Genomic DNA, 12,319 nt, shown 5'->3' on the forward strand with positions numbered 1-12,319 from the left:
TTTACCTATAACCAACTCCCCACCAATTCCTCTCTAAGGGCCAGATGCTATTCCCATTGTAGGCCCTACTAAAACTCCCTGCAACAAGGTGGCTTGCCCCTTAGTAGCTGGAGCTAGCAAACCCTGATTACAGAATGAGCCCCACCTGAGAGAAATCAGGTGATTCCAGTATCAAAGCGGCAGGGGGAAGGGAGGCTAGGAAATGGTGCTTATGCCTGTAGAGAGTAAGAAGGCTCCTGCAGAGCTCTGAGTCAGCAGAGGGGAAGGCCTGTAAAGAAGGAGAAATTCCAGGTAGGAGGTGCTGGGGTGTAGAAAGACTGACCTGCAGGATCAGGGGTATGCTCTGCTGAGATGAAGACTGTGTGAGCTTGTGTCTGATTTTTTGAAAGTCTTTGTGTTCTTTTTGGATTACTGGGCTGTAGAGAGGCATAGAACTGGGTTTGGGCCAGAAGGCCTAGTGGACCTGAGGGCTGAATTAACTGGACCCCAGGGAGGGAATGTTTAACTTCTTCAGGGCTTCTTAGATTCCACAGTCCAGAAAAAGAGGAAAATAGCTGGGTACTGCAGAGAAATCCCCTGACCATGCTCTGGAGGCAGTTAACTCCATTGCGCTCCCAGTCTCTGCAATGAGACGGGATCAGGCTCTAACTTAGTAACTTTTTAATGTAGAAGTGTAACCCATCCTTGTTTAAAACAGTAAATATTCTGGATTATACTAGCTGCTACTTGGCTGTGCATTCTCAAATCTCTTGGATTTCAACATGAAAATAACAAGAAATAATTATTCAGCACAGAGTAGAGTGGATTAGGCCTCAACTGGAGTAGTGTGTCCAGTTCTGGGTGTCACTCTTCAGGAAAGATGTGGACAAATTAGACAGTCCAGAGAAGAGCAACAAAAATGATTAAAGGTCTAGAAAACATGACCTATGAGGGAAGATTGGGAGGAGTGGGGGGGAATGGATTTGTTTAGCCTGGAGAAGAGAAGACCTAAGTGGGGGCATGATTACAGTTTTCAAGTAATAAAAGGTTGTTACGAGGAGGGAGAAAAATTGCAGGAAAGGCAGTTTAGGGTGGACATTAGGAAAAACTTCTTAACTGTCAGAGTAGTTTAAGCCCTGGAATAAATTGCCTAGGGAGGTTGTGGAATCTCCATCATTGGAGATTTTAAAGAGCAGGTTACACAAATACCTGTCAGGAATGGTCTAGATAATACTTGGGGCATGTCTCCACTAGCAATGTTAAAGCACTGCCACGGCAGTGCTTTAACGTGGCTGTGTGGTCGTGGCACCAGTGTTTGGAGAGAGCTCTCCCAGTGCTATAAAAAACCCACCTTCACAATGGGCATAGCTCGCAGTGTTTTTTTCACACCCCTGAGCGAGAAAGTTGCAGTGCTCTAAAGTGCCAGTGTAGACAAGCCCTTAGTCCTGCCATGACTAAGCAGGGGACTGGACTAGATTAGCTTTCGAGGTCCCTTCCAGTCTTGTGATTCTATGCATATATGCAATTGGCTAATAGCAGATCCACATCAGTAGCATCACTTGAAAAATCTCATTTTTTAAGAAAGACAAGGTGGGTATGGTGACCAGATGTTCTGTTTTTTCTAAGGACAGTCCTGATATTTGGGGCTTTGTCTTCTATAGGCACCTATTACCCCCCCCTCCCCATCCTGATTTTTCACACTTGCTCTCTGGTCAATCTAAAGGTGGCAGCGGTAAAAATATTTTACTGGACCAACTTCTGTAGGTGAGAGAGGCAAGAAGTTGGTCCAATAAGGTGGCAGAGCTAATATCTTCTGTCTCTCTGATATTTTGGGACCAAGATGGCTACAACACTGCATACCTTTAAAATAAAGGCATGACTATCCTATTCTGCTAATAGTGTTGGGCAGGACACTGAAAGCAAGTGGAAGAACCCTGATGTAGAATGTATGCTTTGTTTGTACTGCATATAACATAATTTATGATGCTGTTTAAATATAATAAAATTGACATTCTTTCTTCTGTTTTTGTGTTTTTTCTTCCCAGGAATAGTGCCCTGTATTTTCTTTTCTCTGCTATGAAAACTGCCTTGCCTGAGCACAAAAAAAGAAGCATGAATTCCTTGTTGCTGGAATGGATTTATCAGAAGGGTCACAGAAAATGCACCCGGTAACCAATGGTAGCACAGAAAGCACCACAGAGGTGAGTGAGGCAAAAATAAATAATAATCCTAGTGAACAGAGTTTTTTTTTTTTCTTCTTCTTCCAAAGTCTGCTTTAAAGAGGAGCAGTAGAGAAGTAAAAATGTCATTCAGATGCTGTCACTGTACAAAACCATATCTCAACCAAGAAGTGTCCCTTCTTTAGTATAATCTAAGGCTTCTGTTACCAAAACTGAACAAATTTAAAGGTCACTTTTCATCAATTATGGTGTTCATTTACTTTTGCATTTTATTTAGCTTGTGGAATGGAACTAGTCTCTAATGCATATTTGCATGCTATCGTGTTTGTGATTCAAGCTCTGCAGGGGGAATTAAAAAAAAAAAACACTGTCTTTACTTACACAAAATATTGTGCACACTTCTATTCACACTAGAGAATCAGTGCAATCTAGAGGTCGGTGCAAAGGACTGGGAATCCCATTAGAACACCTGGATTCTGTTTTCAGATATGTGGGTGGCTTGCCCAATTGCCTTGGGTCTGTCCCTTGCACTCTGCTTCCAGTTTACATCTATAAAATGGGTTAATCCTTACCTTTGAGGATTAGAAACATTAATTCAGATTAACATGCCTGGAGATTTTTTGGATGGAAACTTTTCAGTGGGTGCAAAGTACTTGCAAGCTCTTTTTTCTTTTTAATGAATGCTAACATTGGAGCCTAAATTGCCTGTTTTTAAATGAAAGAATCTGTCATTTGGGCTCGGGAGGCTTTCTCTCTCTTCCCCCCCGCCCCCCACTTTCCTGAGATGAACCCAAATATCTTCCTCCTTTCCAAGTTCTCCTGCTCATGATCCTATGGAGCAGGTGCTCATCCAGGAAAGCCAGCCCACAAACATGCATTATTGTGAGTGTAAATTCACCCTCATCGCTGACGGCTCCCCTTTCTGCGGTGATGAACAAGTTTCATTGTCTCTAAGTACAGCACAGGTCCGTTATGAAGAGGAGCTGCTGGTGTGTGTTTCAAAATGAGGAAAGCTACATTGGGGACCAGTGTGTGGTTTGTGTTTTGTTTTACTCTTGTTTTTTTTTTCTTTGCCTTCCTGCTTTCAGTTTTGCACTTAACCTTGAACCGTCTAGTCTTGGGTGGATTGTACACGGGGAGCTAGCTGATTTCCTAAGAGTTTTGTGGCTTCTCAAGGGGATGAGACACTCTGCTCACTCCAGCCCTCTTCCCCTGGTCTGCGTTCCTGGCATGACCTGCTGGTTCCTGATAGCTCCCTCTGGACTCAGCAGCAGAAAGGCTGGTAGCACTGAGAGGTCGGGCAGGAACAGAACAGCCTTAGAGAATGGGATGGCTCCAGGCAGAGTTGTGGCTGTGGGGTAAGGGAGGAAGTCTAATGCTGTTTGCCGCCTGGAACTAGGGGTGCTTGGAATTGGGTCTGTGGGCTAGATCGAGGGGGTAAGGCTGCACCCTATATAAGGAGCACAGGGAAGGCTGTGCACTTGGCTCACCATTTCTTCCCTACTCCCTCCATGCTGTCAGAAGAGAAAGTAAGCTACTTCACCCCTCTTAAGGGTTACTCCTCCCCAGGTGTCTGACCACCACTAATGGCTGGGGGTGGGGGAGAGCCCTGGCTCCATCCCACCCCTTCCCTTCCTGTCCACTTAGGCAGGAGCATCAGATACAGAGCCCCACCCTTCCCCTGCATGTAGGGGGTGCATTGTAAACAGCCTGCCTCTGGCTGTGCTCATGTGCATGTGTGTGGGCGGGGGAAGACTTGCTCCTCTGTCTGGCTGCATTAGAGCTGGGACAGGCCCTCCCCTAGTGAGGGGGAGAACAGGAATGGGAGGAAGCAAAGATGCTATTTAGTAAGAGTTGAGGCACTGGGGAGAAAAAGGCATAATGGACCATGTCTGATTTAAAGCCAGATTCTAGTCCCACTAAGCTGGAGTGGGAATTCAGTGGGAGCTGGACAGTCCTTTTAGATTCCAAGCACTTCCTGTCCAAAACTAGAATGAATGCTGGTAATCCTCTCCAGTTACCCCTGAGGCCATCAGTAAGGATGACAACTTCTATGGTAGCTGGCTAAATAGAAAATAATACAAACTTTGTTTTTTGGATCTTCTGTTTTGGGAGGCTGTGCCTGTGGATCTGAATAAAAATAGTAAGTATGTTAATTTACTGTGCTGGTCACTTGGCATATTTTTCTCTGGGACTCAATCATTCACTATCTTCCACAAGATTATATCCCACCACAACAACGCTGCAAGTTTTCCTTAGAAGCAAGTGAGAACAGAGTGTGCTGGGGGACTGTGAGCCCCAGGCAAAACCTACTGTGATGTCTTCATGATTGGTATGCAAATGACTTCTTGGTTAAGAAGACAAACACTGCCCCCTGAAGTCGCTTGGAATAGCATTTTTCTAGGAGAAGGCAAAAGAGAAGTCCAACACGTGTTGGGTAGCTCTGCAGCAATGTGCTACTAGGTGTGTGGTTTTTTTTTTTTTTTTTTTTTTTAAACAAACCAAAACAGTGATACCCATGCTCCTGTCTAGGAGTGGAGGGAAGCAAAAAAATCAGCTGGTCTGAGAAGGGAATTACAGGAGGTTACCTCTAGGAAGAGGAGTCTATAGTGATAGCTGGGTGTCAACTCCCTGACACCACTAGCTTTTCAGCCACTCACGTGCTCTCCTCTGGGCTTATGCCAGCTGTAACTTCACTTTGCAGGTTAACGGTAGATGTGCCCCACTCTCCCTCAATTCATTCCCCTGTGAGACTTACCCCCTGACACTGGCTAATCACAGCAATGCTAGTCACTGCGCCTCAAGATGCAATGTATCCCAGTTTTACCTTAAATCGTGCAGCATTTGTGAGCATTCACAATAAAACAAAAGTAGGTTTATTAAAGTGTAAATGAAGATTTAACTAGCTATGAGGGTTGTAAACAAGTAGCTACACTAAAAACCAATCAAAATATGAACCTGGTTGTAAACTCATTAATAGTTTCTTTACCAGCGAATCAGGTAGATTTTCCCCACCCCCAAGTTCAGTCTATTTCAGAGCTGGGTGGTTTGTCAAAACCCAGGATCCAAGCCATTCGTGGAAGCACCCTTACTCCCCAGGGGGTTTCCTCAGTGACTGGATCCAGATCCAGTATCTCTCCCTATGCTTTCTCTATTCTGAAATCTGAGTTTTGTTTCTCTTTGCAGGCAGTGTGAAGCTCTGTCTGTTGGAATGTTCTTTTTTTTTTTTTTTTTTAATCTCTAAGCGGCTTTGATTGTGTAATGGTTTTCCATTGATAGTTTTGGGATGGAGCAAGGCTGATCTGCTGAGCCTTGCATTACCTCATTAGGCAGAGTGACAACTCCCTCTTGCTAGAAATGGCTGGCACAGAGGCATCTGGTGATTGAGCTTTGACAGTCCAGAGAGCATACTTTCAGAATAAATACACTGGTCCTTACAATATTACCTGTACATACATATCACAGTGATGGACTGTGGACAAGTTACAAGCTTTCTGTAGATACCTCGCACAATAGCCCTGCTGGATAAATACACAGTGAGACATGTGGGAGCTGTTTACAAAGAACAGGAGACCCTCTGCCAAGGGATCTCTAGTCCCGTCCCGTTCTCTCCCCCCCCCCCCTCCTCTCCCCCACACCATGGATCCTATGAAAGTCACTTGTGACTACTCAACAGGGCAGAAGCCTCGCAGTTGGCAAGGAGGTGGAAGAATCTGGCTGCTTTCAACAGCACAGTCCTCCATCTCCCCTATACAGTGTTTCCTACAGCTCACGCTGAACCAATTTGTCATAGTAAATGCAAGGTAGGAGTTGGGGGGCAGGGGGAAGAGCCCTCCCATTGCTGTCTTATGTAGGACAAACCTTGATGGGAAACTTGTAGTAATACCTACTAGGAGACTGCGATTCTGGCAAACTGTGCCAGCTCATGCCAAGGTCCTTCTGCCACAATTGAACATTGACACATACACCACTGGAATCAGTCTGGCTCACCTGCGTTAGTGTTTGTTAAAATGGGTCCTAAAACTATAAGAATGTGTTTAGAATCATAGAAGATTAGGGTTGGAAGAGACCGCAGGAGGTCATCTAGTTCAAACCCCTGCTCAAAGCAGAACCAGCACCAACTGAATCATCCCATAATATTAATATTTAGACTTAATTGAATGCTTGTGAGTTGCTGCAAGCATTAATTTTACTTATAACATCTGTCTCCAATACAGTAAGGAAATGTTAGAGTGGTGGTTTTGTGAGCCTCTGGCTGGAAGTCACCAGACAGGGGAGAAACCTCAATTAGTCTGAAGGGCTGGTCTTCAGCAGAAGGTGTTATGCCCTTCCCAACAGGAAAAATCCATTGATAGCAGATGGACTATTATGGGAGGTTGCAGCTGGAATTTCCCTATGGACCGGCAACAAGCGGCCAAACAAAAGACTCTTATTGTTCTGCCTCCTTCCCATGAAGATGTCATGGCAGAGACTCCTCCCATTAGCTGAGCTTTGCAGCTGAAATGATAGGGGTTTTATTCTCTTCTTCCCACATCAAGAAGGAACTGATTATCTCTATGCAGCTTGGACTCTGAGGGGCAAGATGTTCCTAGGTATAAGCAAGAGATCCCCAGCTGCTTAGCCTGGCTTGTCCCTAAAGGACACACCGAACTTGCTGATTACAGAAGCTTCTATTACCTTTTGTGATAGGGCCTAAAGACTGACTGGTGACTGCTGAAATCTACATATAAAATTTGGAGTTTGTGCCTTGTTTCCTAATAGCCTACCCTGAGGTTGGTCTTCATGCTCTTGAGCCAGTGCAGGCAGCGTTTCAGATGTTAACACCACTAAAAGACTTTAAGACCAGAAAGAGCCACTGCTGTCAATGTTTCCATCTGAAGGGCTTTCACAGCTGAATTCATTGAACAGTGGCATGTTGTTGGATCCTGCAACCTTTGTTGCTGTATTCCTTCTGTTTCAGTTCTCCTCTGGCACTAGTTTACTTCTGACGCCACATCACATACTACTTGTACACAGTAGGTTGCAGGGCTGCTACTAGCAGTCCAGACTCTTGTACCTGTCCGTTATGGACTGGCTACACAGCTGCTTTTATGGAGTGACGTTCTAGATGCCTCTTTCATGACATGCTTTAATGCACGCCAGGAGCGTGCTGTTCAGAGCTTAAATTGTATATCACATGGCACCACCTCGTGGCTGACCAATATAACAGTTTAATATTCTAGTACAGTTACATTGCTACCTTCCAGAAAGGTAGACTCTAACTTTTGTTTGCCATGAACAAAAGAGGCCAGAGAACTTCACCTAGGGTTTCCTGGGAGCGATTATTCTTCCCTCCTTTGTAAGTGAGCTTTTGAACCCAATAACTTGTGGTTGAACTAGAGGATAGCTTTAAGCCACTTTAGCGAGCTCCTAATCTTATAGAATCATAAAAATGTAGTACTGGAAGGGACCTTTATAGGTCATCTAGTCCAGCCCCCTCCCTGGAAGCAGGACTAAGTATTATGTAGACCCTCCCTGACAGGTATTTGCCTAATCTATTCCAAAAAGCCTCCAGTGATGGAGATTCCACAACCTCCCTAGGTAATCTGTTCTAGAGCTTAACCACTCTGACAGGTTTTTTTTTCCTAATGTCTAATCTAAATTTCCCTTGCTGAGACTTAAGCCCCTTACTTATTGTCCTGTCCACTGTGGCTAAGGAGACCAATTTATCACCCTCCTCTTTATAACAACCTGGAATCCAGTGGAGGACAGATTTTTCAGGTGCTCAGTAATCACTATTGGGGGGCCAGATTTTCAAAAGTGCTCCGCATCCCAACTGGCCACTCGCTTAGTTGCTTAAGCGTGAACTGAGCCATTTGGAAAACCTGTTCCTGATTGTGAGTGCTGCTCTCTTTTGAAAACCTGGCTCCTGGAAGATTGCACTCACCCTGCAAACACATAAGGAAGAAATTGGTAAATTCTGGGACTTCATCTTAACAGTGAGGGGTTACTGGGCAACATGAGAGATGAAGGATAAATCAGCGATTTGAGAGTTCTAGTCTTCCATTTTAAAAAAACAAATCCAGTGACATATTTCCAGTAACTGTAACTACTGGTTGTCTCGGACTCCTCTGTGGCATTTTGTGTGAAGTGGGCACCGGAAAGTAATGTGAGATCCATATAGCAATGATTCACAAGCTTTCTTTAGGTTGGTATACCTTTCTGCCCCAGTCAGTACAACAAACTCTCCTCAGTAGCACTCTTCTGTGCTCCAAATGGCCGAGGAGACTATTTCTACTGAATATAGGGCAGCGCACTAATCTGGACTGTGACAAGCAGAGAATCAATCTTGTCATTTTATGTCCGTCTGTACGTGTCTTTTTTTAACTACAAACCTCAATGACTAAGAAGAAATTAGACTGCCTCTGTCAAATGCTCAAGCACTGTGCACTGATTGGGGAATCAAAACCCCATTAAACCAGAACGTCAGCATTACCGCTGCACCCAAGCAGCATTCTAAAGTGTCTGTGCTAATGTAGGTTCTTGCAGATCACTCTTTAGAAAAAGATCAGGAGTACTTGTGGCACCTTAGAGACTAACAAATTTATTTGAGCATAAGCTTTCGTGAGCTACAGCTCACTTCATCGGATGCGGGCAAACTCCTGCCCTGACTCGCACAAGTTGTACAGGGGTTGGAAAGAAGTGCCGCTGCTGCTGCCGAGTATATGGTTTAGGACCCATCCTGCCAAGGGAGGAAATGATCACCCATGAGGGTCCAGAGTTAATACATCTCACCACCTTCCTTATTGCTACTTCAAAAGAATGTGCTCCCACCCCCAGTTCCTGCTACCAACCCCAGTTTTCACCCATGATGAGGCCTGGGACATGGCCAGGTTCCAAGGTGATTGACCACCTCCCTGTGGTACTGTGGAGCGTCAATAGGGCTGTTAGCAGGGCAGATCTCCTGGCACTGAATTGAGCACACCGTCCACAAGTGGAGAGGGGGGTTCTGAGCCCTATTTCTACTCAGTACTCTCATACACGCAGGACTCTGTTCATTGCATCTAACGCTGGAATGCAATGCCTAGAACTGTACACATGACCCCTCAAAACCTTAACACACTTTCTTTATGGAAGGAATGAGAACTGAATAAAAATTAGTGGCTAGAACAACAGCCAGCAGTTGGCTTTCTCTCGGGAGTCTCCTCTTCTATTACTGAACTGGCCCACGGCCCTGCTTCACTTGTGAGAGCTGTACGACCACTTCATAGCCTGAGGTGGAGTGGCGGAAGGGAAGAGAGCTGATGGCAAACAGGTCCTGTATTCCTCCTGTGCTGGGTATCCCTTGAAGCCTTTCTACCAACAGAGGGTGCAGCTTAGATTGTGAACATGAAATTCTGTCCTTCCCAGTTAGGTCACACTGAATGAGTTATGAAGCTGTGAAACTTTATTTTAAAAATTACCACAGAGGCCCTGTCTAAATGAGGAAAACGCATTGTTTCTTAAAATGTGCTAGCTAATATGTTTTCACACACGCATTTTAAAAACCTTAGCATGGACAGGGCAAGTCCTGCTTAAACACTAATTGGTTGTGGTCAATCTTCTCCTCTTAGAGCGGACCTCAATTGGCTAACAGGTGAAGAATCAACTGGCCTGTCACCAGACCAGATCCAGAGAACAGAAATGTGCTGTCTGACAGGAGCAAGGATATGAGATGGGGACAGGTGGCTGAAGAGGATCCTGATGGGAGCGGGGGAAAATCTGCTGACTCTGCTGCATGTTGGTATAAACGACACTGCTAGATTCTCACTGGAACAGATCAAGGATGACTACGCTTGGGTAAGATGCAGAAGCTCAAGTGATGGGGGGGTTTTCAGTAGAATACTTTTGGTCCCTAGAGAAAGAGGGTGAAGTTGTGACAAGATAATAGAGATCAACAGATGGCTCAAAGACTGGTGCTATGAGGAGGATTTTGGGATGATTTACCATTGGGAGGCATTGGCAGAAAGAGGACTTGTCTCGACTGATGAACTTCACTTGAGTACCTGGGGTATTAGTGATTCTGGGATTAAGGCTGGCACAATTGATGGGGAAGGGATTTTAAACTGGGAGATGTTTGGAGAGACTCATAAGATTTCCATACATGACTTAATACACAGGAGCAGGAAAATCTGCTAAATGAAGATATAATGAGGGATAACAGAACACCATAGGATAGAAATCTGGGTGAGGTATGAAATGCTTGTACACCAATGCAAGGAGTCTGGGAAATAAACTGAAGGAACTAGAACTACTCGTGCAGAAGGTCAAACTGGATACTATTTGGATTAAGGAAGCATGGATGAATAGCACACTTACCCTTCAATACTTGTATTACAGGCGTGTGCTAATTAGGAGAGATGGGAATAAAGGTAAAGGTGGTTGAGTAACATTGTATATCAACAAAGTAAACCATAAAGAAATACAAAGTGATAGTATGGACAAAACAGAATCTGTTTTTCAAAATCACTTTGGGGAAGGATTGTAAAAGGAGGTTCTGTTGGAATAGCATTCGGGGTCTGTAATAGTTCCCTAGGGTCAGACTTGGATATAGTGTCTCTTTAATATTAATAGAGAGAGACACAACTGGAGACTTTAACTTCATGGATATAGATGCCAGACTAAACTGATTTCCTTTTTTGAGAAAATAACTGATATTTTTATCTGAGGGAAGTGCACTAGATCTAATATACTTGGACTTCAAGATCATTCAAATACTTTACTGAGGACTGAATTGACAGAAAAGGGATGAAATGGGAAATTCAATAGTACAAAGTCCAAAGTCATGCACTTAAGATCTAATAATTTGTAGCACAAACTGGGGGCTCACCAGTTGGAAGAGACCGAGAAGGAGAGACCTCTGGGTATGTGAGTCAATCACAGGATGACGATAAGACACCAGTGTGAAGGGGCTGTGAAATGCAATCCTAGGATGGATTAGCTGAGGCACTTCCAGTAGAGATGAAGTATTAATGCTGTTATACAAGCCCTGATAAGATCTTCTCTGGAATACTGGTGCACAGTTCTGGTCATCCATGTTGAAGAAAAGTTAAACTGGAACAGGTGCAGAGAAGTGCTACTAGGATGGTCAAGGGAATGGAGGGCCTATCTTATGAGAGGAGACTGGAAGAACCTTTCTTGTTTCAGCCTAGCAAAAAGAAGGTTCAGAGGAGATATGATTTATCTATAAATACAAGGAGGGGTAAACGCCAGAGAGGGTAAAGAGCTATTTAAGCAAAAGAGGCAGTTTGGCATAAGGACAAATGATTAGAAATCTTCTAACTTCAAGCCTGAATTTGTTCATAGCCAGCTTATCTCCATCAATGAGTGAGGTTCTGGAACAGCATCCCAGTTGGAGTTGTGGTGGGCAACCAACTTAGTTTTAAGAGAGCCGGACAAATGTGCGAGTGCAATTTTATGACAGGGATGTGTATGGTGGTAGGGGGCAGGACTCCTCAGTCATGGGGCTCGCTTCTGGTTTGTCTTCAGTTTCTAAAAGCTCATGCTTCAGAGTTTGAGCCAGCCACTGGCAGGGGCCAGAAAGGAATTTCCCCTCCTCCTTAGTGTATTCAGGAAGGGCTTTTATCTCCTTCCTCTGAATCAGCAGGGATGGTGATGGTTGGAGATGGCAAGGGCTCTGTGGCAGCACTGAGCATTCTCTGTCATAAGCGGTTGGCTAGCTGGTTCTTACTCACATGCTCAGGGTCAAACTGATCCCCATATGTGGGGTTGAAAAGGAATTTCCCCCAGGTCAGTTTGACAGTGACCTTGAGGGTTTTTTTGCCTTCCTCTGCAGCGTGTGGGTATAGGTCACTTGCCAGAACTACCTGGGTATGTCTCACTTAATTATTTCCCTGCCATTGTGGGGCCCTCAAGTACTGGTGGACCTCAGCCCCTTCTGTTATCTGCCTGTGATGCACAACAGTCTAGCCGCCTGTGGGCTTTTAATACTTCAGTCTGAGTTTGGTTTGTTAGGTTTAGTGTGCAGCTGCTGGGTGGGGCAGGTGGCCTGTGATATATATGCAGGAGGTCAGACTAGATGATATGGTGGTCCCTTCTCACCTTAAACTCAACTTACCCTGTCTGCACAATAAATTTACAATGTGTGTATTGAAGCGTATTAGCTAGGGCTTTTACAAATT

At 44.6% G+C, this 12,319-nt stretch overlaps 1 long non-coding RNA gene across 1 annotated transcript; it reads left to right on the plus strand.

Annotated features, from left to right (window-relative positions):
• The first annotated feature begins 207 nt into the window (after positions 1-207).
• Positions 208-10,271, plus strand: LOC119854718. Its single transcript, XR_005292578.2, has 3 exons — positions 208-291; positions 2,025-2,180; positions 9,752-10,271. It is a non-coding gene; the product is annotated as an uncharacterized LOC119854718 (long non-coding RNA).
• Positions 10,272-12,319: the final 2,048 nt, after the last annotated feature.

The sequence above is a fragment of the Dermochelys coriacea genome, chromosome 4 (assembly GCF_009764565.3).
Source record: "Dermochelys coriacea isolate rDerCor1 chromosome 4, rDerCor1.pri.v4, whole genome shotgun sequence".
NCBI lineage: Eukaryota > Metazoa > Chordata > Testudines > Dermochelyidae > Dermochelys > Dermochelys coriacea.